The sequence below is a fragment of the Xiphophorus hellerii genome, chromosome 22, assembly GCF_003331165.1.
Source record: "Xiphophorus hellerii strain 12219 chromosome 22, Xiphophorus_hellerii-4.1, whole genome shotgun sequence".
Taxonomy (NCBI): Eukaryota; Metazoa; Chordata; class Actinopteri; order Cyprinodontiformes; family Poeciliidae; genus Xiphophorus; species Xiphophorus hellerii.
The window spans coordinates 17,560,729-17,586,076 of NC_045693.1; the positions used below are offsets into that span (position 1 = coordinate 17,560,729).

Here is a 25,348-nt window from a genome sequence, read left to right on the forward strand (position 1 = left end):
GAACTCTTAGGTAAGGGGGAAGATGGAAAATTAACTTTTTCTGTCAATTGGAATCAGTTTTGCTTATTCTGACTAAGGTCAGAGTAATTCTGACCTTAGTGTGTATGGGATCTCTTGTGGATTGTACATATAACACAAAACAAACACATTAAATAAATAATGTCACCTTTCAGAACTATCCTAAATAAAAATATAGAAGAGTAACTATTAGGAGAGGGGTAACAGAACTTCAGCAAAAGGATCTGTGTTTTAATGGGTACTTTTTTAATCCTTTGCACACTTTCAACTCTGTGCATTTGTTAATCCGTGTATGTTATGTTTTATGTTTTCCTACAGTTGCCTTGTTTTGTCATATAAATTGTAAGATGTGAAAAGAAAAGTTAAGGCTATATGAATGAGAAACTTATTTTACAGTTTACAGTTGTTTTATAACTAATGCAATAGGGTGGAAGTTCAGAGTACCGGACTTGGTCTTGCTGTGGCACCTGAAAAGTTGAAAGGAAAACAAGAGGCAGGCTGACTAAAAACATGTATTTGAGCAAATAGTGACATAATCTACATATGAACATTTTGATTGTGTATAGCTATAGTAAAACTAAACTAAACCTTTTTAATTCAAATGTTTTAACTTTTTTTGTGTTAAGGGTTTTTGAAGTGCACTTTATTTTTCACAAAATTTTTCACTTTTGAATTCTTTGTGAAAATTGTTTAAGATTAGGACCTGGTAAAGACAGAATAATATGTACATTATGAACTTAGAACTGACAGAAGATGTGCTTTGTTTTTTTATGAGGTTATTGCAGTATAAAAAAATGTGAGTAATAATACAAGTTTTATGAAATCCTAACATTTTCCCAGAAATCTAAAGAAAATGTAATTATCTTTATTCAAATGAACAAGAAAACATTTACCATGTACTGCAGAGTTTGTGTTGAATCTAAAAGTTTAAGAAACTATTTGTCCCTTTTTCACACAGACTTGACATATATTGGAGAGATATTCGAGAATGAATCTTTTAATGACAGATGCAATTTTTACAGTTTGATGTAGTTTTTCTTTGACCCATCATCAGCACTGCCTGAATGACTTGATGTAGTTTTCACGAGTCCATGTGAGAACTTCAGCTTTAAATGAGTTGTCTTGGGTCTGAAAAACAGGCATCACTTGTCTCAACAAAGCTTTAAAAGAGAAAAACATAAATGTTACCGTCTTACAGTTACATTTTCCACAACTAAAAGCAAAGATATGGCTTTTTTTATCTAGACTTTTTAAAACCAAAATAGGTGTTTGAATGAAGCTGTTGGTACTCAAGTGTTTTGTGGTTTCCAGTGTGCCATTAGAAACATTAGCCATGGTAGTTGCTGATTGTAACAAATCCCTCAACTTAATGGCTAGCAAAACGTGTCCAAGGCGATAAGACTGTGAGCACCACAAGCTAATTAGAGTCATAAGAAACAAAAGATTTATCAAGAATGCAATGTGTTAATGAATAATCTAATGATGCTTAGCATTATTTTTGTTACACAAAGACCATCTGTTTACTCTTCTTCTCTTTTGGCTTTTTCCTTCTTGGATTACCACAGTGAATCATCTGCCTTCATTTAGTCCTTTACTCTGCATCCTCAGCCTTCACACCAACTAACTACAGACCATCTGATTACAAGAGCAGGTTAACAAAAAATATTGGTTTACAAACTCTGGAAAGTTAGCTAGTCAGTCATAAGTATGAATTATTATGTGGAACTAACTTAATTTCATAGATATTTACATTTTCCTGCTGAGACTTACACATTAAAACTGTCATTTCCTTCCCATGCCCTCCTTTGCTATTTTGTAGTTTTCATCAATTGATAGCTTGGTATATTTGTTAAAGAAAGCCAAAACAAAACACAGATGGTTAATGGAAAATATAAAAAACTGCCCATCTGCAGATTTACTTAACAATCCATCAGTAACAGCATTTAGCAAGTAAAATGAATTTCCTACATTATAAATAATAAAACATAAGTTTATTTTATGGTTTGCTTTTTGAAGAACTGTTGCTGTAACCTAACACATACCAGTATTACTACATAGCTGTAATGATAATGGATAGTTCACCTCCAAGTTATCAGTAGGTAATGAAATCCCTGTTCTAACACTTTAAGTCTAGATACATGTATCTCAACAAATTAATAAGACTAAGGCATTTGTTTTTGTCTATGAACAATATTAGTGTTTAGTGCAGAGGTCAATGCAATAAATAAATAAATAAATAAATGTTCTGCTTGCTTTGGAGTTCCTGAATCAAAACAAATCCAAACCTGAGGCAAGTAAAAATGGGGCACAGCTGGACCTTTCCATTCACCGGATGTCCCTGTTTCAGTTGTGAAATTAGGTTAGTTGTCATAATTTAAATTAAAGATAGGGTGTGTATTTTTACCATAATCTACAACTTGTGTTTGTTGTTGGTTGTGACATACACTGCAGCAGTGCTTTCTGACAAAAAGTATATGTCAGCAAGAAGAATAACCCCACATAACTTAAACAACTGGGTGGATTATGTTTCTAAACAAAAGCATGGCACATGTTAGTTTTAAAACGGTCCAAATTCATTAACACAACGACATGAAAACTGATGAAACCTCCTACAAATGTTTTTTTTTTTCAGTTGCTTTACTGATTCACTTACATCTTATGTGTCTGTGTCCATGTATGGGTGTGAATTAGTTCATCCTGTTATTCCCAGTGTGCACCCTACACACTGGGAGGGTGTGTAGGGTGCACACACACCCTCCCAGTGTGTGTGTGCACCTACCTACCTACCTACCTACCTACCTACTGACCGACCGACCTACCTACCTACGTCTGTCTGTCTGTCTGTCTGTCTATCTATCAACAATTTATTTCAGTATGAAAATACTAGCTCTTGGCAGTTCAACTGTTGCGAAAGCAAGTTCTTGCATTCACCCACTATCTCTCTCTTTAGATTTCTTTCATATTTCCTCACCTACTCCCCTCCTTTGTTTCTTTGCAGCTCCAGTCTTCCTCCTTCTAAATTTTTATGCTCCCTTTCCCGAGATGTCTATCATTTTCTTTTTTTCTCTCTCAAACTTTCTTGCTTTCTTGCTTCCTTCTCATTTCTCATGTTTTCTTTTGAAGTGTTAAACCGTAAGATGGCTTCTCTCCCAAGCAATCTTGTAGGGAAATCCAATCTGAAGCTGCAGTACACAGTGCAGCACAGCAGCATCAAGTCTTTGTGATCACAGGAGGGTGGGAAGGAAGTAGCAGCATCAGACGTATCGTCAACATGCAGCGACAATGACAGTGGATGCTCAGAACCTTGATCCTCCAAATCTTAACCAAGCTGTATCAGTGCAGCTTAGCTGATAAAATCTGCGACTCGTGTCCAGAAGAAGAAAAAAATTATCCGTCTGCTTTTGCTGTTCCAGCTGCTGGACCTTGACTTATGTCCATTTTAAGGCATAATTTAAAAAAAAAAGAAACACCATGAGGGTATAATTATGGAGAACTTATTGACTGTGATGATTAAGGTAGTGAATTTCATCAGGCCAGCCTGTCACTGCAGTGGAGAAGCACAATTAGTTTTCCTTCCATTTTCTTTTGCCTTCTCCCTGCTGTCCTTTTCTCATGTATGCACCTGACACTTCTTTGCAGTGATAAATGCTACTCATTACTAAAGGCTGGAATTGGAAAAAAAAGAGGCAAAATTAGTACTGTGGGAGGTTAGGCCATGACTGGGTCATATACTATCATCTGTGAAGACATCCAAGATATGTTTATGCATTCCCACATTCTTCCTAACAGCTATATGTCATACTTAGAGACTTTATAATGTGTGCAGTTCTGTCGTAAACATGTATCATTTCTCTCCTGGGCAGACTCTTCATTTCTGTTTATGTCTAATGTTGATAGGTATCGATGCAAACGGTGCAGCGTGTTCCTTGATGTTGCTCTTTGAGCATATACGCTTCTGTTTCAGACGGAGCTCCAAAATTTCACTACACAGAGAAGCTTATTGGAATCAGAGTCACATAGCTAATATCAAATTGCGAATAATTATGACAGTTTGACTTTCAAATGCATTTTCATTAATTTTTATGACTTTGTGCATGCATGGAGGAGAAAGATCAATCAGATTTTTTCTTTGCTCAAAAATATCTGCTCGTTTAACAATTCTGACGGCTCCAAACAAACTGGAAGACTGTCAGATGAATGCGCGGATGTAAATTACATTGCACTGTAAGGAAGATTTAAAAGTGGTAGACCACAATCCTCTAACAACTTGCAGCCGACCGAAGTGCGATTTGAGAAGTGATAATAAATCCTTGATGGCTGAATTTTACAGACTGATGGACAATTATGCAAAATGCCTGGAGAAGCTGCACATGGTTATTTTTGCAAACAGAGCAATATTATTGCTGTTGAGCTTACATTTTTTGGAAGAAAATAGTCTAATTGTTTTTTATGGTAATGTTAGAGTGCAGCCTTTTTCAAACAGACCATTTTTGAAACAGTTGAAAGAAGATCATCTGGAAATACTGAGAAAGATTTGAAAAGCTGTTTCTAACTACATTCCTGGTTCTTAGAGAATGGGAGAAAAGCAAACAGGTCAGAGTGGTGTTTGACTTTTATTCCTCCTCTAATAGTTTCCATTTCCACATATCAGAGAATTGATCTTTATGTCACACATTTATTATTTGTGAATTTTATAATAAATGTTGTATTGAATGAGACTGACCTCGCTCCAGTTGGACTAGCAAGCCTAACCAGTTGCATGAAAACTAAAATATGTTGCTCTCTCCCAGGTTAAGCAGTACAGATTTCTTCACAAATTTGTCCTGTGATTTCCAAACTGAGCTGTATGGCAATTTACTCTTATTTGCACAAATAAGTATATGTAAGTGCAGAAGCTTTCAAAGTGAATTATACCATTTTTCATTATTGTCAATAATGACATTATTATTTTTGTTATACAGATTAAATTCCATTCTACATCTGCCTCTGTGACAGTCTATCGACAATGCAGCTTCCCTGTGTAATGAGCAGCTCTCCCACAGTGTGCTCTGTCAAAGTTCTGCTTTAAATTTAAAAAAAAGATTAAATTAGCTTAAAAATGTTGAATAAAATGAACCCGTCTTTGAATTTCAGTTTATAGATTCTGGCACTTTTGCTTTGTTTACCATCTTGTTTGTTTAAGATATTAAGGTTCAAACTTTTAGACCAGGGAGTTTTGGTTGGTCTAAGCCTTGACAAAACAAATAGGTCCAAGTTAAAGTTACAAATATTAATTGACTTGGCTAAACTAGGTCTTCCGACAAATTTAAAATAGATTAAAATTGACTATTTCTCCCTGAGATTAACAGACCTCTCTTTGGAATAAACATTCCAAAGAAAGGAAAATACTGGATATTGCTGCTCCATCATTTTGTTGTTTATTGTTATATCCTGTTATATAAGTTCTGTATTGTTATTATAAACAACACATGTACCTGACGTACCATGACTATGCCAACTCACACATAGCTATTTAAGCATCAAATCTATCATTTCCTCTCAGTAAAATATAATTTCAGCAATATGCAGGGAACTCTGCATTGGAATTTCTCTTTGTGCCATCTTCCGTCTGGAAAATTACATATTTGATCAAATCCAGGAAAATATCCCCATTAATGCAAAAAATCTTCCATAGAACAAGCCTGCTCTCCATTTTTTCAACATCCCAACCCCAGGTGTTTGTAAGCTGTTTAAAGTATGCATCAATGAATAATATAATGGAAACTGACAGACAGTGTGAGGAAAATAAAAAAGGTAATGAGAAAAAGAAGAACTAAATTACATTCATTCATTTAGAGGCCGATAGACTATTGTGCTGCTGATGAAAATACGGCAGGCAGGATTCTGTTCTTATAAAACAAAGTCCTTTGGATATTATTAGGGCATTACTGTCCATAATTTGTTGAAAGGGTGGTATAATGCACAGTCAACAGAATTTTCAATAGGTGCTTTTACCTCAAGATCTTCATATTTTCTGTTGTTTGCTTCTGTTATGCTAAAACACGTACCCATTACTGTCTTTTTCAGTTCTTTGTTATTCATTTACAGTGACTTTGGTCAGACATACTACAGTGGGGCATTTTGCAGACATACTGAATCAGACAGGGAAGACCACTGAGGGTTTTCAGGCAATGCTTTCTTATGTTTTATTTATGTTTGAAAGATGATTCACCTTGACATTTGCTGATGCTTTTGGTCCTAAGTGAATCTCTTGCCATCATGAAATAGCTTGTCCAGGGTTGGCCTGCTAAATTTTTAAGGGGTTCCCTGTCAGTATTAGCCATTCCCTAGATAGTGAGCATCCATTCGGGATGTGACCGTTGTCATAAGAGGATGGGTTTTAGGCATTGCAATAACTTTTATGCTCGAGTTGGCTCAAAAGCAAAACTCACTGCAGCAATTGTGCTGTAAACCCTGCAGTGAAGGATAAAAAAAGGACTTGGTGAACTGATGTCAAGTAGCAGCACCTGTACAAGTAGCGGTTAACAATGCCCACTCATTAGGATGCGTGTCTCGCTGTGATAAATCAAGTGGACTCTACAGAATTGGACAAATTCAAAAAGTTATTTGCAGATGCCAAATGCATGCAAATTTTGAGTTTGCACATCCTATTTCTGAAACTAGACGAAAGCCCACATCTGCTGCTAAAACAGCTATATTAATCCAATAGTCTATATCGGTGTTAATGCAGTTGACCCTAATATAGATAAGATTTATGCAAGCATTTAGGGCAAAGTTCACCTATATTTATGTATAGTTATGTTAATTTTAGTCAGTGCTAATGGCAATTTATTATTTTTCTAAAGACTGGAGTTGTTTGTTCTGTGCAGATTAGATGAAAAGGGTGCTGTCTGCTAACGGTGATTGTAATTTTACACCGTGGAGCAAAAAAAACAGAAAAATGTGACTTGCATGACATAAACGAGTATGTGTCACAACCATTACAGAAAGTAGAATTCATCATCTCCTACAATGAAATCTACTTGATGTTTTTTGGGGGGAGGGAATTTACTTTTAATCAAGTAAATTGTTATATACAGTAATACTCAATTCCTCTTTAAAAGTACACCCCTTATGAATATGAAACAGACCAACTAATAGGGCTTCACAAACATGGGTTGATAAACAGAACTTAAATAAATTAGTTCTGTCAAAAAAGATCCAGCTATTTTGTGTAACATGACTGAGGTTCAAAGTGGAATCACTTATATGCTGGGTTGTTGTGTCGACATGAGGGAGAGATCAGAAAAACAAGAAGGTGGTGAGTGATCAAGCAAAAAGAGGCCATTGTTTCACTTATTTTTATAAAAGCATTTTGAAAACTATCAAGGTAATGTCTGTATTGTTTTTATTTTGTCACTGATACATTTACCTGACATCTGCTTCATGATTTCTCAACCTTACCTCCTTTAGGAATTTAATAGGGTCGTATACAGTCATTTTCAGTAAATTAGAATATGAGTTCCATTGAGGCTCATTTGTCAGATTAAAAGTACATTTTCAAAATAATTTTCACCTCTCATAAGTTCTTTTTTTAGACATTTCCCCAGGTTCTGTTAACATATTAGATAAATACGTTCTAAGCATAAAAAAAAAAAAAAAATCAACCCAATGCCAAGATAATAGAATTGTTCTCTAAAGGGAACAATGGCTCCTGGTGTGCAGAGAGGTGCAGTATTCAAGGTCTTTTGCTTAACAAAGGACAGTCGCAGGTAAGCAAAATCCAGTTTCTGACCTTGATAAAGTTACCACATACATAATACACCAAGTTTTATTGTATTTGATCCAAAATGAATTTTTTCAATTGTCATGGTAAGAAGCTTTCTTTCTTTATTGGTAATAAAAGTTTGAATGTCATCTCAGAGTGTTAAATTATACTTATTTTAGTGCTATTAATCAATTATGTTTTTTATCAGATTAATCACACTTTAGTGCTGTAATTAATCACAATTTATCACTGTGTTTAACTTTGTAAGCTTGAAATCTAATTATGAATGTATTCAAAAATGCTTAAAAGGTCTTAACATGTCAGAAGATTCTAAATTTTCCAGGTTTTTATATCATATCCAAACCTTCATATCCAGGAAGGTTTAAAAGAATTCATTTTGTTTCCAAAGTTAATTTAAATAATAAACTGGTTGTGCTTTGGTGGAAGAATAAGTCATCAATGTAATATGTACATAGTAGCTTGGTTTTATCCAAACTTCCATCAGTATGCAAATTTCTTAAAGCGAAATTTGCAGCTGAGCACACCAGTTCAGCAAAAAATAAAAAATAGTCTATGTACATTTCACTTTTAATGTTTTATTCATCTCTCCTTTTTTTGATTTTTTACTTTTGAGACAAAGTCAGTAGGCAAAGGTGACAATGTTAAATACTCAACATGATTTATTTTATTTAAACAGATATGTCACAAAGATAACAAAAAACATCTATCACTGAATTTAAGTCAACCCGTAAGAGCTCAGGTGATACAATAAATAAATTTAAAAAAAGATATATTAGAATTATATTATTGTCTTTCTAATTTTGTCCTGTAAAAAATGGTAAGATCCTCCCAGCATGTAAAAAAATCGATAAATATAAATAGAAGTAATAATAAATATAGGAGATATAGTAAGTGAAAAGTGAAGTTTGTTTCGATGTGTGTGGCAGAGTGCAGTGGGATTGATGGAGGTCGTGGCTCTGAGGAAGAATTTGTGAGTGTGGATGTTTGATTTCTTATACATCTAAATCTCTGTCATGAATGCAGGGGGACCAACTGTCTGTTCCCTGAGTGGGAGCGCTGCTGGGCTTCTTCAGACATAGATCAACACACACACACAGAGTCAAGTTCTGGGAGTTGTCTTCCAAAGTCTTTTGGGCTGTTTTTCAGCACTTGTGCCAAGTACTTCCCGCCTTATGCTGCGGCTGCTGGTATACCTCAAAATCATACACAGACTTGGAAACTTTCAATGATGCCTCGATGGAAGTTTTGCCCTCCTGAAAATACTCAGGAAGGAGAGACTGAACCTTTCTCATGAAGTGTGAGGTCTTCAGGTCCTGGGTTAATGCAATTCCCCATGAACTCATCAAGTGTTCTTCAACATTGTTGCATAAGCATTGCTGTTATTAGTGAACAACAGCCTGGTGTTTGAGGTATAAATGGGGATGTAGTCATGAGTTGAGCATAAACAGAAGTGGGATCAGAACACAATCTTGCAGAGCACATCTGTTCAGGTTTAGACATCTGTCTTGTCTTACCAGTTGTGCCCTGCTGGTAATTAAAGCAGGACACACATTACTGTGTGAGGTTGCTCACTCTGTAATGTGAGCAACCTCAGGTACTGAAGCTCAAGTACCTGTTTATGTAGAAGCTAATGGCTACAAATGCCATCTGAAACATGTATTGATATTTTCCAGGTGAACATGACTCGTCATTAATTGTCCCCCCTTTTGTAAAACTAATTATAATCCAAGTGAAAGAGGGTAATGTAATGGACCTTACCAAGCTCCGCCCACAACCGACCCACGTGACCGCAAGTCTCACAAACAAAGCCTCACAGCGCGTTGTTTCTACTTAAACATGACTCGAATAGTGCATCATTTCTACCGGATTTTCACAATATATCAGCTACTACAATGGACAGAGGAACTAACAAGTTCATGTCATCATCTGGGAGGAGGTTACTGGTTTCTCAGTCACAAGCTGGTTGCAAACCTGAGGCCAGCAGGTGTCAGTCAGTTACGGTAGATCTGAAATTTGGTTTGATGACGTCAATATGAGAAGCTACAGACTGATAGGAGGAACCAAAGAGCTCTGTAAAGGTAAAGGCAAATCTTCTGAAGTTGGGATATAATTAATTTAATTTCACATAATTATCACGGTAGAAGCCATTTGTTGTGTATGAAATATATTTGTTCTATTTGATGTTTGTTGTGAATGACGTAAACTCACAAAGGAAAGTGGTAGTTAGTCCAACGTTTAGAAACTACAGCGGCTGTAATGCGCCACAGCAAAGGTAAACAAAGGTAAAATAACCCGAACAGGTGATCAACTCAAAACTACTCCTACCTTTTTACTCTCTCTCTCTCTCTTTGTAGTTTAAGTACACCTGTTACCGTGGCAACCGCATGCTCCCTGCAAGACGAGCAAAGATTACGTTAAAAACATAACATTCAGTCCGTTACCATATCAAGTTTCCAGGCTTGATATTTATTTCTCGATTATTAATCAGCGCTTCCCTGAACACAGCGATGGTTGATTGACTAGCTGTACTTGGTGCTAAATCAATCAATCAATCAATCAAATTTTATTTGAATAGCACATTTCAGCAGCAAGACATTTCAAAGTGCTTTACATCATTACAAACACAGAATCACAATGCAATATAGAATCAATCATTAAGTCAAGTTACATCAATAAATTTGTAATTGATTACATTTCAAATACAATTCTAAACAGGTGGGTTTTCAGTTGAGATTTAAAAGAAGTCAGTGTTTCAGCTGTTTTACAGTTTTCTGGAAGTTTGTTCCAAATTTGTGGTACATAGATGCTGAAAGCTGCTTCTCCTTGTTTGGTTCTGGTTCTGGGGATGCAGAGCAGACCAGAACCGGAAGACCTGAGAGGTCTGGAAGGTTGATACAACAACAGCAGATCTTTAATGTATTGTGGTGCTAAAGTGGCTAACACGAGTAACAGTTTAGTCCAAAGCCTTTTCTGCTAAAATAAAATCTTTAGTGTATGTCAGATACAGACACATTGCATATTGATCTGTTTAGCTAACGTAAGACTGTGTAGCAGACAGGCTTCAAGGTGTAGAAGTTGTATCAGTTCTGCCATTATGCTGTACTTAGCTAACGGGAAGCTAACGGTGTGTTTGTGAGACGGCCACGCACGTGACCACGTAGAATGGGCATCAGCCAATGAAACGCGGCCTCTCTGGTAAGGTCCATTGGGGGGTCAACCCAACAGGGCTGTTGTCACAGGTGACAGCTGCCTTTTTCTCTTCATACATAATAGAGACATGGGAGACTCAGTAACCTGTAATGAGAGGTTAAAAATAAAAATATTCTTTTGAATTGGTCAGCACAAGATTTTATTGTCCATCCTAACAACTCATCTGGGCATGTGGCCTTGATAGTGTTGCTATTCCTCACCAGAGATTTCACTAGATCATGGTGCTGAGTGAAAGTCTGCTGGGCTGGAGCAGCAGGTTCAGCACTTCACTGTCTTCCACTTGTCTGTCAAAGTGTGAAAACAACTGTTTCAGGGTGTTAGCTTGTACTTTTCACAGCTGATCTACTGTGTGTTGTGCATGAACCTTAATGCTTATCCACATGTTCTTAAGGCATTTTTCCAAGTGATGTTCTGTGTGTCACAATATCTTGCAGTTTGCCCCTCTTTGGGTTCACTTTCTACCAGACCCTGTTAGGAACAATTATACATGGGGAAGGTTTTAATTTTGAGACAGTGCAGCTTAGCATTATTACAAATGTAAAGTGACAATTAATACATGCTTCCCTAAAAGCTGTGGAAATGTTCTCACATACTGTAGGTCCACTACAGAGTGTCCACTTTTCATACCAAGTGGATCAAACTGCTGCATGATGATTGTTGTTACACTACAACACATTTTGAGTCAGAATTCAGACAGGAGTAGGAGGAGGTAGTGCTGTCTCACAGGTTACCTTTTTCGTCAGTGGGATGCTGGCTCTAGCCAATTAAAGTAGCAGCAAATAGGAGCAGAATATATTTATAAAAAGACATAGTGACATTAAATTGCCTGGAACAAGTTCACTGTGCTATTTAATGGGCAGCAAGGCTATACAACTATGAAAATGCTGGGCTCTAGTGTTTTATCTTTATTTAATTTTAATCAAATTATACTAGAACTTTGAGTGTTTGCTATCAGTGTCCATGTATTAAACACTGGACAGGAACCTTTTCCTGTCAAGAACAGAGGATTCGCCCACGCAGAACCAAACTTTCTCCACATCAGTGAGGAGATCTTTGCACAGGATATCATTAAAAGGTGGATGCTGAGCAGAAGTGCAACTCTTTTCTCAGCATTCTACCAACAAAAGGACAAATCCACAGTGACAAAAAAAATCCATCTGCTCTTTAAAATCATGGTTTGAGGGCTGGACAGGTTTCCAGTGAGCATAAATCAGCACCAATTTTTCTCTTGGTTTTAGCAAAATGATTTGAAAATCCAAAAATGTCTGTATTATTTTATACAATTGTTTGCGCATAATTAGAGCAACAACGTCGCAAGATAGGTTCTAGTTCGTGTCCATCAGACATATTAACTTGACATAATTATGTCTCTAAAACTATGATTTGATGGCAATAAATATGTGAATAAATATGCTAATAAATAAACATATCAAAGAATAGTTGACTCCCTTTCATAAAATCCATGGTTTTGGATGGAGATAGGGCTAATCTTCAGTGATATAAAAACTTATTAGATGTCTTGATATTTAGGAATTGCTGCCTGGGAAATAGCAGAGGAGCACTCACTGTGCGACGTGCTTGAAGGTGGAAGCTGAGAAGCAGAACCATTAGCTGAGTACAACTTAAAGAACCATGATGCCACTGCATTTTATCTCTAATGTTTGTACCAGGCTGTGTTTCTGACCAGCTGCATAACAACACTTTGAATCCAGCTGGATTTAAATATGTTTCAGTGTAAGTAGAAGTAGACCATCACCTGGTAACCAAGGAGACAAACTTTTTTTCAGCAAGTCATCCTACTGCTAGGGTCCAAGAAATGTGGCTGGTGCTGCTCACATCCCAACTTGAAAGATATTACTCAATAAATACATATTTTGCTTCAGTATGTGTTCTCATATGTGAAATGACAACTAAATTACTTGTTACTTACTACTTGGCAACAAGACCGAGCAAGGCAGGGGATTCTTCTTTGTGTGGTAAAGAAGGCAGTGTTTTGACACCAAACATCTAAGCACATCAGTTTACAGAATGTATGAAAAAAGGGACAAGATCAAAATCTTCTGAATAATATCTAAATCCCTAAGAGTGTTATTACAGATACAAATTGATATGATTTCACCCTCCAAATATGAGAGAAAAAAATGTTTTCTTTGCAGAAACAGTTGTATTATTCAACTAAATTGCCATGAAGCTTAAGGTCTGAGTGTGTAAACCTTGGATGTCCATGACATTTATTTTATTTTATTTTTTCAAGAGTCATTTGTCCTTCTTTAGTCCAAAAAACAAGAACAGAAAATGTGACAGGAGGAAGATGTTGATTTGAACATTTAAGATTATCATCTGACCAGCATGCTTCACAATATTCACAAAACATGTGAAATTGGATAAATAACGGACAATATATACAATACCCTTAAGAGACAAACAAATGAAAAGCAAAATGCAAACACACACAAATCATGCTGATGTAGTTTTGAATCAAAATTGTTTAAAATCTTGTTTATGTACACAGACTTAATTTTATTAAATGTTGGCATTATGTTTTGCCATAGGTGTATCAAACATAAAGAAATAATGCATACAACATCTTATTTTCAATCCATGGTGAAATTGCTTTTCCAGGAGACACAGCATCTGACGTGCTTCAAAATGGAATCGTAATCGCTAAGCCTAAACCGTTGATTTGGGCTTGCCTATTTGCCATTTTCCTGACATCTGTCTTGCTGCTCCTCTTGTTCCCCATGTATTCTACATTGTGTGGTAATGGAGTTCTTGAAAATTGGTCCACTGTGCCTCCTTCAACTCCAGTCTTTGTCAAGTCACCTTTGTCTGATTGCCCATATTGAACGGCGTTTGTGAATGTCTTGCAATAGATATTCATCACATACGAGCATGCACGTCCACAGGTGCAGAGGCCCTCTAACTGCAGGACACAGGAAAGAACTTTGTTCACAAAGTACTTGCAGCTGTGGCAGTGTGTGCTTCTATGAAACACAGCCAGTATAATATTGGAAATAAAATAACTTGACTCAATTCTAGCCAAAGAATATGAAAGCCAAGCATAATTAACCAAATTCAGCTAATATGGGCTCTGAGCCTACAGAGCACTGAGATTTCTGTCATTTTTTAATAAAAAAGTAATGTGTGTAGCCTCTGCTACTTATTCCTCCATCCCAATATGATTTCTTTCTTATTTATTATAGAATCATCTCAGTTTTATATCCTTACAGCATCTTTCCTGCAGTGCCAAAAACGAGGACCGGCGGTCTACAGCACAGTGTTAAAAAAAAACAACAACAAAAAAAAAACAAGCCTAAAAGAATTTTGCAGCGGGACATAGAAAATAAAAAAGTCCAAGAGTGAAAAAAGTTTTTCTGCACAAGCCTTAAGCTTAAAACTCTCAGTAAACAAGAAAAGAGAAGTTTTGTGAGTAAACTGCCACCTAAAATTTCTCTTTAACAACTCTAAATTTTTTCAAGGGGTTTCTTTCAACCAAGTAAGGAGAATTGTGGTTGTGTCTTTTTTCTTTTGAGCATTGATTTTCCTGAGTGATAAAAGACACTATCCCATCACAGTCCACAGACTTTGACACCAATTAGGGTCCACAGAAATTACTCAGTCTGCCACTTAATTGACTGCAGTTCTCAAACTTGCTCATCAGTTTTTGATGGATTATTAGCACTTGATGCCATTCAGTTTGAAAGTTTAATGTCTTTCTGGGCTAGTTGAAGAGGTCAACAGCTCTTCTAGGTGCTAATGGACTCCCTAGAGGTCTGGTTGTCTGTGATTGTAAAAGTAATAACCTGTGGTAGGTGTCAAAGGAGCTCTCTATCCCAGGGTGCTAAGATGAACTTTGCAGAGAAAAAAGAGGGGAGACTATGGTTTAAAAAAAAAAAGAAAGAAAGGGGGAACATTTTTATTAAATCCTGTTAGTTTCTTTAGCCTCTGGGACTCCCTGTAACGGATCTGGTGGCAGTGCTTTAGTCCCCATGTGATCCAATTATCAAACCCCTTTAGCTTTTATGTCCAAGTGAGGCATGTCTCATGAGAATTTGCTGTCACCGAACTGCATGGGTAACCAGAAGAAAGAACTACAAGTACAGAAAAATACCCATGCAGTTGTCTGCTTCTGTCCCACAGATGTCTCACAGTTTACCTATTACTAGAAGCATGAGAAGTTACGGCTTGTATGACTAACATAATTAAAAGCTTTAAGAGACCAGAAATAATTTTAATGTCTTTTGGCGTGCTGTTTTTTTTTTTTTTCACTCAGTAATTTTACAGTCTCTCTTGTCTTTTGGTCAAGAGGGGCTCCAGCACAGTAAAAGCTATTATAAGCCCACTGAGTGTTACCTGTCCCATTAGACACAAAGTGGTTAAAGCAGCAGAGCTGTTCTTGGCTAAAGAGGCGTCAAACATTTTCCTCAAGAGTAGCTGGAGACTAAAAAACCTGTTAAAAGGTTCTGGAAAATTAGAAGTGCAACCATCAGATGTAAAGATACCCCTGAGGATCTTTGCTGTTTGTTTCTTGTTCTCTGATTGATAAATGTGCCAAAATAGAAATGCTAGCCAGTAATTAGACCATGTTAATTTTGTCATGTTTAATTTAGATGTCAAGATTCTATTTCTGCTACTTACACAAAGATAGTGTAGATTTAAAATCTGAATGTATTCCCTGATTTTCTTCATTTAAAAATGACTTAAAGAACACTCATTGCATACTCCAATATTACAGAACAGCATTACTGACATTATTTGAATTATTTTTTTATTAGTTGCTGAATGTTGTTTATTTATTTAATTACTTTTAAATAAAATAATAATTGAAAAATTAGCTGACTGAGAAATCAATCAAATGTTGGACAATTTGGTCTTAATATTGCATTAATTATCCATCACAATCACTGACTGACAGAGGGCTGGCGTAATATCATGGCATGACGCCACCTGTCCATCATTCTATGGGTTTGACAGGAACCGACCAATCGGTAGTGGCAATTTGTTCCCAGTCTACTTCTGAATCCGGCCTTATGTCAATTAGCAGCTCAGGTTAAGGTTACCATATTGTGAGAGCTTCATGCTGGCCCATGTTTAGCAATGAGTAACCTAATGCATCTTTACATGTCTGTGTTTACAGGTTACTTTTTTAAGACCCCTATTAAACCAAGAATTGTATTATTTTAATGTCAACCCAAAGCAGAAATAAATAAGTTTCACACCAAACGCTAACAATAAATGTTTGCACAATGACTCAAACTGGTCACAGCTTGAGAGATTGTATAATCATTCTTTTGCCACTTACATTGATATCACATTGTTGATCAGTACATTGATTTAAATTCACATTCTTTAGACAACTTGATACACAGCAGGCAAAAGCTATATAGGCAAAAAAAAAGAAGAAGTATTTTTCTGCAAGCAAGTCATTTTTGAAATCCATGCCCGGCAAACCTTAGACTCATGCATATTCTCACCTCATTGGTTTGTCAGTTGTGTTGCTTCAGTTAACTCTGCAAGTTTCTTACTGATTTGAATATTTTAATTGTAATGACAATATATGATATTACGCAACAAGCCACCAATACTTCTTTTAATACAACATGCTCATTTTTAAGTGGAGGATGAGTCTCCCTGTAACAGCCGCTTTCATAACATTGTGGGTTAAGAGGCAGAAGATTAGGAAGTGCTGTTTATGACGACTATAGAGACATTGTTTCTGGGGATAATCAGATTTAAGACTCTTTGGCTCTCCATATCACTTCATTTCTTAATTTCTCTTCTGCTTGCACACATACAAACCCACATGTTGTCTTGGTGGCTTCTCTCTCCCTCCACCTGCTTTTTCTACTGTCCTCTTTCCCTCCCAGTTACTTGCCTGCTGTCTCAGTCGCTCTGACCTCTCAATATCACACAAGCTGTCAGTGCCGAACTATTGATGTCCCCTGACACTTAAACGACTCAGACACCCCAGCATTGCCATTTGCACAGAGATAATTTTAATCTTTTATAGTGGGGCCGAGGGGAAGCAGGGGAGCTCTGTGCAGTCCAACCAGGTCAAAGCTGAAGACACTGGAGCCCTAAACACAGCTGTGTCTGCTGATATATGTCACTGTTAGACTTTGCACTTTTAAATGGGTAGTTTATTTAACAAAGGAGGCAATCGGAAGACCACTCCTACAGTTTGCTGGTAGATAGAAAGTTGGCTGATTAAAAATTCCGACACAATCACTGACTTGCAAAAGTTTTAATGTTTGCACAAATATTTAGATTATTATGGTGAGAAGAATTGTACACATTTGAGGATTTATTTGTTCTTTGGGAGCAAATGATGAAGTTTAGTTCACATGACCCAGAAAGTTACTGATGGGAAAATTATTTGTCGTTACGCCTGTCTGTGCTCAAAAATCAAGTGATTTTTTCCTAAATTTTCACAGATGCCGTGTCCTATATTTTCAGTTGTGATCTTATCAGTAAACCTATACTATTTATTATTCTTAAATATGGTGGGACAATTAGAAACATACATTATTTTCTTTTATCACTGAATTAAATGAATGAGTAATGAAATTATCTTTAACTGCATATAGCCCTTAAAGTGCTACAGTGCAATTTTTGCCTCTGCTTTTGCAGCTTTCAGCTCTTTCGGTTTTTGTGTATGAAGGTGTTGGTTTGCCCTTCCATGTGTGTGTGTGTGCACACACTCCCGTTGGGTAGCCTGAAGGGAGCTCGCAGGCAGTGAGTTTGGGGACTAAATGGCTGAGTGCATACATTCAGTCCAGGAAAATGAAGCTTCAGAAAGAAGAATTGCTCCATTTGTCCAGAAAGAAAATTCAAGATAAAACTTGGATTTATGGTATTGCTCGTATCTTTTTTGGCTCCAGGTTTTCTTGTGCGGGAATTTGCGGCATTTGTTGCTAGTGCTTTGATGAGGATGTCCTTAAGAATAGGGTTGCATTTGAAAGAGAAATGCTATGGTAGCAAAAAATGAGGTTTCGATTTAAAGTGGAAGTATTATGTATTTTCCAGAGAGTGCCACTTAGCACAATAGAATTACTATGTTACCTTGAGTAGTTATAAAAACGCTGTATTTATCAAACATCCCTTAATTCTCCTGCCATCCTAAGAGGGTTTGAGTGGACCCTCTGTGCGTTTTGCAAGTTTTTTTTTTTTTTTACTTTTTGTTGTTTTGGGGACTAACAGCTGATAGGACACCTCCATTACTTCCCCGTTGTCTGACCGTGACATCTACCTCACTCTTGACAGGTATGGGTCTTTTTCTGTCATTGTCCAACATTTGGCTCCATCCAGTTCCTCACCACTTTTGGTCCTCTCTGACCAAAACACACTGTCCCTTATTACCAGTTTGTTGTGTCAGCTACGTAGCTTGTGTCAAACTCCATGCAACATATGGCCTTCATTCAACAGTTGAAAAACTTTTTTTTCAGGATGTACAGGAGTAACGGGTATGCTTTTGACTTTCAACAACTGAAAAGTATTTTTTTTTCTATTAAATCGTTGTATTAAATTGAATATGCATTGAGATGAAGATTTTCTTTCTATCTTATCTCAGAAACAGATTTTAAAGAGAAAAACAAATGGAATAAAGTTTATTTGCATTTAGCTGTTTATGTAAACATTATTAGCCTTGGCACATAGACTGCAGCTATTTGAAAAGCAATATCATGAATATTAATACACATATCAGTTGCTTGTTAGGAAACTAAATTAGACGAATGGTAGAAGTTATTAACACACATTCTTCCCCTTGCTTGTTTGTTTCTCCACTCTACTTATTAGATGATAAAGCTTTGCTTGCAGGTATATACATTCTAATGTACATTATCAGTCAAGATTCAAAATACAACACACATTATGCATCAAAATCAGGTTACATATGGGAATTTGATAATTTTTTAATAAAAAAAAGGATTAGATATGTATCTGCTTCTCTGTGGAGTGTTAACCTCCACCTAGAAACTCATTTACTATGTATCTTAAGAAATAAAGGTGAGACAGAGAGTTAGGGGTTGTAGAATGGGTTTGAGTGTGTTATTAGGAAGTTTTTTGCAGTAAAGCCTTTTCTTTCCACCCTGAATGAGTGATGACAACCAAAGGTAAATGATTTAACCTGGTCTGGCCTAAGATCTGAACTTGTATGATTTTGAAATATTTATGTGAAAAAAATAATACTAAGGAAATAGTAAAGCAAATATGCAACCTATATACAATAAACAAAACACCTTGCTTTTTTGGACAAAAGTAGACACTACTCCTGCTGCTGTTCTTAAACAGAAACGATACTCTCAACAAGCCTATGGTCTTGAATAATACATGGGAATTGAAGCACATTAATTCAATGAAGATGCAGTTTAGACCTCCAAATGCTTGTAAGCGAGGCTGTTTGTTAAGATTCTCGCTGTTCCCAATGGACAGGAAGGAGCGTTCATTACAAATTATTCATGTTTTATTTGGAACAGCTTTTAACACCTCGCAACAGTTTTCTCTACACGGTTTGACACAAAGGCTGCCTTCTTTCAAATTCACTGTCAAAGTTTAGGCTTGTTTTTCTTCTTTCTTTTGATGATATTGATGATATGTAGAATGGCTGTTTCACCAGTTTGTAGTGAAAACCCAGTTGCTTTTACAATCGTAGTTATGCCCATCTGTCCACAACAATTGCAACTGTACACTGTGTCATGACTCTTGGTGGCAATTTAATTTCCATGAATCGGATGGCTGTGACGCTCTGTCCTTGTGTTAAATTTCATTGTCCTCTCTGTGTCTCTTTTTATTTAGCCTTTTAAATGGATGCAGGTGAGTTAATCGGATGAAATAAACCCCCATTTTGGGATTAGTAGTTATTTAACTGTCAGAGGAATTCTCTAAAAATTGCATTGGTGTTTCCAACAGCTTTGAGAACAAGACCTCCATCTGTTTCTCTTATGTAGGAGCTGTTCTATTAAATTGGACTATTTTGCAATCATTAGTCGAGACTTAATTAGCACGGCAGCTAATTATACCATATTGATGTAGAGTTTTCTCTCCCCCCCAACCGCTCACCTCCCATCCTGGTTAAGCTGTAGGGAATAAAGGCCTAGGCTTTGTTGTAAAGTGACAGGTGAATTATAGCAAACTGCCTCCAGTGGTATTATATCTAAGCTCCGCTCCAGCTGGTGCGGGCAGGCTCGACTAATGGATTTAACTCTGAAATAATTGACAGCTGTCGGTGAAACGCTCTTATTCTTGACCCTCAGAAATTCCTTAGCAGTTGGGGGAGAAAGTTGCGAATTTCGACTGTCAAGAGTGGATTTCGATGACTTTTCACACTGAGCCGCTCGGCGAGGCATTCTGTCGAATTATAATCTTTCTCTACACGAGGTGGGCTGAAGCATATCAGGCGGATACGGTGGAAGGAGGGGCTGCGGAGCTTTAACCGGGCTCACCTTTCCTGACCGCTGTAATAAGATTACCTGACGCACACGTCATGACAACAGAGACGGACAGACACAGGGAGCGGGTTACTCCATCCGTGCTATTAGAGACCGTCTACATCAGCCTGGTGGATTGTTACTGAGTCTCCGCGTGTTGGACTGAGGACGCTGGTAGCGAAACGCTGATGAGCTCCTGTGCGGAGGCTGTGGCTGTATCGCCAGCAGTTACTTGTACCTCCTTTGCCAGTTTTTTGTTGAGCATACTTCTGAAGTTAAACATGGTAAGACGCCTATTTTCCCCCCCTGCTTTTTGAGTAGCCGTCGCGGTCTGCAGTAAGCGTTTCACGACACTATTGGTGCTTGTCTCTTCCATCATTACCAGTGCTTGCAGTGTATCTCCGGCTGTGTAATGATGAACCCATTTGTCAGGTTTCCCATAAGTCTCTCCCTGGTCTATGGCGTTCATTTCTGGAGGCATAAGTATCCAAACACTAATTAAAAGCATCAGCACTCTCTGGATTATCCAAAGATGATACAGGCTATTATGATACCGAGAGGAAAGTGTTTGGATCCACACACTGTATATGATTTTTTAAATATTTGTGTCAGAAAAAGTTGTATGAATGTGAAAAAAGTGTACGATGAAGCATCATGCAAAATAACTTATTCTGGAAGTAGTCCAGTGACGGAGAAAAATGCAGGTAATTATACAGTGAGGGACCTCTACAAAGTTTTCTAAGGGGTGGCCAGATGGTGTCCGCTGATATTGTCGAAGTGGCACACTAATAGCATAAGCCAGAAAAAAAAAAAAGTAGCTATGGCAAGTTGGCAACACAGCATATGCAGTCATGTTGGTGAATATCACAATAATGATATGATGAGAATACATAAATAAATACTTAACCGAGCAGTGTTAATGTATTTCTGCTTGGGATTTATTGCAAATATAGACTCAAGATTGTGTGTATTCTATTCAGCTAGTGGAATAAAATTAAATATTTCTGTCTCAACAGCATGGTTTTATTGGGAAAGTTGCATCTTCCTACATTAATTATTTTAGCAAGGAAAGCGCTTACACATAGTTCCAAAATGACTTTATCAGGGACCTTAATTTCCTTAAAATGCCTGATTTTCTGGTGCATAAATAACAAACATATGTTGCTGGCATATAGCTGAAAAATGTATCATGATATAAAACACTTAGGCTACACTCTGAATAGTAGAAAAACAGTGTGAAATGAAGTTAAAACTTTGTGGAAATTTAAAGGCCGTTCCATGAGGTAAAGATACGTTTTGACACCTCACGTTCTTCATTAAAATCGATGCTACTGAGCCAGCTGAAGTTAATTCCCTTCTATAATGTAATCTATTGCTTTATTTTGAAATTATTAGTGATATAACAAAGACTTTTAGAGGCTTATTTTGAGACGCAACTCTAAAAACAGGGATTTGCTGTTGTGGGAGTTTCACTGTAATGAGAATTGGTAAAAATACAAATTTTGCATATTTAACATGCCTTTTTGTTTTATAGAGTGATGCACATTCCTGTAGCTAGCTGATATTAATTGATTAGTTAGTCAGACTGTCTGCTCTTGTAGCTAAATTTCAGTCAGCTAATTTACAGCCATACTAAAAAAAATAACTCAGCAAAAAACAGACATGCAACTCAAAGTTTGCCAACTTCACTTTCAATAGAGTTGTCTTACAAAAGTGATAGTTTCCAGACCTTGTCAATAGTCATTGGACTGTAAAATCTTCTGAATGTTCAAATTTCTCTTTGATTTATGGAAGGGAAATGTGGAATAGGTAACAAACTCAAAACACCCAGAGAAAACTGGTCACAAGTTTTGACAATAAGTAAAATAACTTGGGTCAGTATGATGTAAAATGTATGTAGCTTTGAAGCCGTGATTATTTTAAACTATGGCATACATATTTACCAGAAACTGGATTTTGCCTCATTGACAGTTAATTATAATATTGAAAACTGTAAATGGCTGACAGTGAAACTTATGGATATCATTTAGTCTAACACTATTCTTGCAATAGCATGATGAAAGGTTTTCTGTAAGGATGCTGTTCAGCGTATGACCTTTAGACCTCAAAAGGTATAAAAGCAAGAGGAAAGACTATCAAGTGAACCTTGAGCTACTGTTACCTCAGTGTTTCTTTTCAGAAGCTTCTTACAAGTTAGATTAAGCAATTAACACATATTCATTAAAATAATTGAAGTAAGATCTTGTATGAAAACTAAAGATTCACTTTAAATTAAGACTGAACTGAGCCGACAGCTGAAATAGCTGAAATATTTGTAAAAGTGTACAGTGAAATATACGTACAATATCTATGTTGTTAATTAACATTTCAGTTCAAAATGATTTGCATGTTTTAATTACCTATAAAGTGTTTCTAAATATCCTCAAGGCAGAGAGTTGTGTATTCTAACTGAGTTTGAATGTAAATTATTTAGATTTCAATTAAGTGCTAGTTTGCAAAATTTGACAGTATTGTAAATGGGCTTGTGCTTTTGTTGGTTTACAATATTACTTAAAGTTACCTTAACCGCAGTTAAACTGCTATTACAGAAGCTGTTTTAGGTCATGCATGTTTTTGAATTACATTTTCAAAAATGTAATTCAAAACATTTTGAATTACATTTCAAAATGTTGTTCAATTACATTTCAAAATGTTGTTGAATTACGTTTCAAAAAATTATTAAACCACCACTGCAGTCAAAGGTTCCTACTTGTGTTTGTGTTGTTAACACTGTAAGGTGTGTAAGATGCTGGATGATCAGCTCAGTTCTGGTGTACAGTCTCAACAAAACCCAACTCATGCATAAATTGTGACAAGATTTAAATCAGGATCTTACACTTTGCTTTTCTTCTGCATGGCAGTGTTTATTTATATCAATATTTTTCAACAAGATTCAGAATTTTTACTTTTAGGCATTGCTGCAAACAAAACACCATTACTGCTGATAAGTACTTTAGGAAAGATAACACTAATATAAGATCCTTATTGCTATGATGAACTGCAGGCAACTCAAATGGCTTCTGTTTAAGTATTAATAGAGTTCACAGAAGGGATTATGAAATACTCGCATAACTCAAGTGAACCTGAGTGGAATAGATGTTAAATTATCTTTCAACGAAAGAGTGCTTTGTTATACTCATCAATGAAAGATGAGCAAAGACTGTAATGTGTTTGACAATATAGATGACTGTGAAAAAGAGACAAATCACCTTGTGGCACTTGCTGGCTAAACCTGATGTACAGTTGTACATCATTTTCAAATATAAGCCATATTTTAAAAGTGTAACACTGCTGCTCGATATTATACATTTGCAAGCTGTAGCAGTTGTCAGTTTTAGGGAGTTTACTTACATTCAGGTTCTACCACTCTGAAATGTATGCTTCAAAGTGGTGGATGCAAGTGTGTGTAGGGGTGGTCATGAGATTCTAATGATACGATCTTTATTATTGCTTGAGGGATAGAGCTGGAATGTAAACAATGAAGTTGGGAGTTGCACATTCCTACTATCTAACTTTTACATCAATTATCCCCAGGTATCACTAGATAAATAATTTCAGAATAAATATAGTGACTGTAAATTGCACACACATTTGCATCATGAAGAATACATTTCACTCTGAAGAGGCACTGATCAGATCTTCTTGGCTGGAATGTTTGTCAAATTTGATTTGCATATCCCAAATTTAGCAGAAGACTAAATTCTGAATTTTGTTTTCCTTCCTTTTCTGTCGTGAGAGCTTCTTAGTTATTCATGTTAGGAGTAGAGGTGATTTCATGCCACATGTGTGAGAAAAAGTTACCATAATACTAGGTTTTAACAATTATATTAAAACAACAGCCAGACTATTTTGGAGCTGATGTCTTTAAACTACCTTTAATGTAGTTCACGTGACTGAAACAGTCTGTGTGAATTCCATGGAGCTGTTAATCTTAAGTAGCACTGGTGTCCTTGAGCATCATTTAATTATACTCTTTAATACAAGTTGTTTTGGTATTGACTATTAATAGAAACATATAATGCAAATTAATCATCATAAATTAAACTCTGATGTAAAGCGATTACTATCATTGATTTTTGCTTCAATCTAAGTCCATTTTAAAGAGAGGTGTTGTGCGAAACATTTAAAGAATCCCCAGTAGAAACTTAAGTGGATGACAGTGAACATAGAACAAGTGCTGGTGGATACTTGCACTGCATTCTGTTTCCTTCCAAAGTTGCAATCTGGATCTAGAAATGACATCTCTGTCAGTAGTTCTCACTGTCCAGACTAACTGCCAAAAGCAATAGATGGGGGGAAAAACTGAATTTTTTATCATAGCAACTCTTAATCAAACAGAAGTTATACAGTGCTATGGGAAGTAACATTTCAATGCACTTTTACAGCTATCACAATGTTTCAAATCCACTGCATTCAGGTCTAATTGTGAGGTGTTTGTTGGAGAGAATAGTCTAACATTTCCACTTGGAACTGAGAAGACCTTCCTATTTGTGTTTTCAATTTATAGCTTGGAAAATGTGACTTTTGGAACAATATGAAATACATAAGTAAAACCCATCCTTTAATCAAACATGTAATGAATATCAACTATTCTTTTATTTTGTTACTTTATGAAACTTTAATGATTTAAAAAAAATAACTGGATGAAATGCATCAAGCTGGAAAAAACATAAGGTTTTGTTTTCTCGTTATCTGTTCACTTGTTTTTCTGTAAAGAACATTAATTACTATATGAATGGTTCCAGAGCTGCAGGGTGTCCGTTGTTATGATTGTTGCCTTGCAGCAAGAAGATAGTGGGTTTGAATCACAACTGGAGTTCTTCTGCATGAATTTTGAATCTTCTTTCTCTGCATGACTGGGGTCTTTACAGGTACTCTGGTTTTT

The 25,348-nt window shown here is 36.4% G+C and overlaps 1 protein-coding gene across 9 annotated transcripts in view; it reads left to right on the forward strand.

The window, feature by feature from the left end:
- The window catches only part of LOC116713542 (protocadherin-15-like), a 178,426-nt gene that overhangs the window by 16,115 nt on the left and 136,963 nt on the right, over window positions 1–25,348 (forward strand). The window contains exon 1 of one of the 9 annotated variants that reach the window (XM_032553730.1): window positions 20,462–20,708. The exons of the other annotated variants lie outside the window; for them this stretch is intronic. The gene's annotated coding sequence lies outside the window, so the exon portion shown is untranslated. Of the gene's footprint in view, window positions 1–20,461; window positions 20,709–25,348 lie in introns of those variants that run through there. 9 annotated transcript variants of the gene reach the window in all.